Here is a 3,459-nt window from a genome sequence, read left to right as displayed (position 1 = left end):
ATGGCATACCCTGTCACCGTGTCACATGGCATACCCTGTCACCGTGTCACATGGCATACCCTGTCACCCTGTCACAGAGATAGATGTTTGATGAGGATTGGGTTTTGTTTGGAGTCTTGCTAGGGCTCAGAAAAAGAAAGCAAAGTTTATTTCTCACTCATGTCCTCCAGTCCAGAGTCTCTCTGGAGAAGAGTTCTCACAAAAAGAAGCTAGATACGGCAGCAATAGTGTGACTGCCTAGGATAGACAAGCCCCAGGTTCTGCCGGGAGGGAGCGAAGTCCTGCGTGGATGTGTAGTATAAGAACCATAACCGTGTATGCACATGAGTAGTGTGAGACCCACAGGAAACTGGCAGTGTCTTCCCCATACAGGTCAGCCTGAGAAATAGCAAAGCCCTCCTCAAGGGTGACCGTGAACATTGACGATATGTGCAAGAATGAGTGTTTATGAAAGGGTGACCATGGTGTGCCAGTTCCCACAACCTCCGCTTCTTCCTCCAAGACTTTTACAGCTCGACGCTGCAGAGACCTCCCCAGAGACCAGCTAACTGCTCTTTCTCCTGCTGCAAGAGGAGAAATTCCCTGAGGTTCCCCTTTGCCACTCCATCAGAGCAAGCAGGGCCCACCTGACCCAGCTTTTCACCTGCACGTCTCAGTGTCTGTCTGTCTGTCTTTTATTCCCCCTAGGACCACGCCATAAGGGATGTCAAGGTTCAGTTCTCAGTGCTGAGAAGGGGGAGAGAGGATGGCGGTGGAGAAAGAAGAGGAGAGGCAGGAGCGGGGAAAGGGTGTTACTCCCCGTCCTACAGAAGCTCCTAGACCTGCTGCTGGGGAAGGAGCTGGTGAGGTTATGGTATGAGGTTATGAGGTTGCAGGGGAGCAGCCAGCCTTTCGTCACTCCCTCTAGTCTCTAAGGTCCCAAGGTGGTGGAGAAAGCAGAGCTGATACCGGCCCTAAACTTCTGCACGTACCAAAACCGCCATATTCTAAGCAACATTTTCAAAGTTCTCAGTTCTTCTTAACAGATGGCAAGCTTCTAGAAATCACATTTCAAAAGGTAACGCTGCTCGTGTGCATACGCACTTAGGAATATTTTTGAAAAATCTTGGATAGTGCATTGTGAATATTTCTTTTGTAATTTTTATTTTAGTCATTATTATTGTAGGGGCAATGTGTGTGTCAGAGTGTGTGCAGAGGACCAACCTTCCAGACACTGGGGTCAAACTCAGGTCATAAGACTCAAGCAGCCAGGAAGCCAGCACCTGCACCCACTGAGCCATCTTACTGCCCCAATCCTTTTATCCCTTTGCTATTTGTTAAATATTTATTTTATTTTTATTTAGGAGTGTGTGTATGTGTGTGTGTGTGTGTGTGTGTGTGTGTGTCTGTAGGTGTGTGTGGGGTGTCTGTCTGTGTGTGTGGGTATGTGTGTGTGTCTGTGTGTATGTGTGTGTATGTGTGTGTAGGTATGTGTGTGTGAGTGTGTTTGTGTGCGTTTGTGTGTATGTGTGTGTGTGTGTGTGAAGATACCTGCAGAAGTCAGAAAAGGGCATTGGAGCTGGAGTTCCAGGAAGCTGTGAGACGTCAGACATAGATGCTAGGAACTGAACTCAGGTCATCTGGAAGAACAGCAAGTGTCCCTAACCATTGAGCCATCTCTGCAGCCGACACTTTGATGGTGAGAAGTCCTTGAAGAGGTCAGGATCAGAGGAAAAGCAATCCAGACAGCCCAGAGTATCATTTGATGTAACTATGCTATGGTTACCAATCATGTCTGTGCCGGGGGGTGGGGGGGGAAGGGGGGTCTGAATTCAAATCCTGGTTTGATTGCTGACTGATTCTGGAAGCTCAAACAAGCTACTTCTCCTTTCATGGATCTCCACAGGTATATAATTATTCTGAAATGTCATACATAAAATGTTTGTCTTGATACCTGAGGTTTTGGGTTGTTTGGGGGTGGGGGTGTTGTGTTTTTGTTTGATTGGTTGGTTGGTTTGGGGGGTTGGTTTTGGTTTGGTTTGGGGTTTGGTTTGGTTTGGTTTGGGGGTTTTGTGAGATTTTTTGGTTTGTTTTTGCTTGTTTGGGTTTGGTGACTGGTTGGTTGGTTGGTTTGGGGGTTTGGGGGTTTGTTTTTGAGACAGCATTTCTGTGTGTGGCCCAGGATATCCTGGAACTTGTTCTAGCACAGACTGGCCTTGAACTCCCAGAGATCTACCTGTCTTTGCCGCCACTGCCCAGCAATACCTAAGAGTTTTGGTTTTGTTTGTTTGTTTTTTAAGTGGTCCCATAAACCCTACATGAGACTCTAGAAGACACCAAGAAACACTAATTGGGAGCATAGGCCACTTTATGGTGGAGAGCTGAGAACCTGAAACCAACAACTGGATTTCTCCAGTCCCTGTCACCTGCCATCCAATGGCTACTGAGGCAGTAGATAGCCACCATGGGACGAGGTAGCTAGCCCCATGGGAGCTGGTTCAGGAGTGGGAAGGTAGGGAGCAAGTTCAATTTTCTTCCTGGTGTGAGAGGGTGTGCCTACAAACCCCACCCACCCCACTTCCCCAACACACACGCGCGAACACACACACACACATACACACACACACATACGCACACACACACACAAACACACACACGCACGAACACACACACATACACACACACATATGCACACACACACACAAACACACACGCGCGCGCACGCACACAAACACATACACACAAACACACACGTGCACATGCACATACACACACATACACACACGCACACACACACAAACACACACACACAAACACGCGCGCACACACACACATACACCCTCGCTCACACACAAACTTTGTCAGCAGCTAATCGGAACCCATCTACGGTTCCTTTGTCAGTAATGGCATGTCTCTATGTAGGGACACAGTGCTGCATATGAAATAAGGCTGGTCCCTCGCCTCGCACATTAGCTCCTCGGGACGCTGAGGCTGGCACTGACAGACAAAGGCTAATTGGCAGACTCCAGCAGTCAGTTTCTGATGACACGGGAGAAATAATAAAAGACAGAGAGGGGAACAAAGAAAGTTTAGAGGGAATAATAAAGGGACCAACCATCTGCGCCATGAGCATTTGCCGGTGAGTAGAGAGGGTGACTGGAAAATTCGAGGTGGTCCAGGCTTCCCTAACAAGAAGCCCTAACAAGAAGGAGGAAGAAACAAAGACTTGGACATGCGTTCCTCAAGCGATTGCGTTAAACAGCTCCAGACCCAGATGGACAGATACGCAAGGAGACAGAAGTACAGATAAACCAGGTAACTTGGGATTTCGTACCCTAAGCTGGCCAGAGTTCTGTGGCACACTCTCCATACACGAGTTAAATTTAGTAATAAGCAGAGAGCCCGAATTATAAAGTCAAATGGACCCACCAATGATAGGACTCCAGGGAAGAGCTCTGCTGTTTATACTCCCATGTATGC

This window comes from Mastomys coucha, unplaced genomic scaffold (genome assembly GCF_008632895.1).
Source record: "Mastomys coucha isolate ucsf_1 unplaced genomic scaffold, UCSF_Mcou_1 pScaffold15, whole genome shotgun sequence".
Classification (NCBI taxonomy): domain Eukaryota; kingdom Metazoa; phylum Chordata; class Mammalia; order Rodentia; family Muridae; genus Mastomys; species Mastomys coucha.
The sequence above is the reverse complement of the archived record's forward strand: the minus strand, read 5'-3'. Positions refer to the sequence as shown.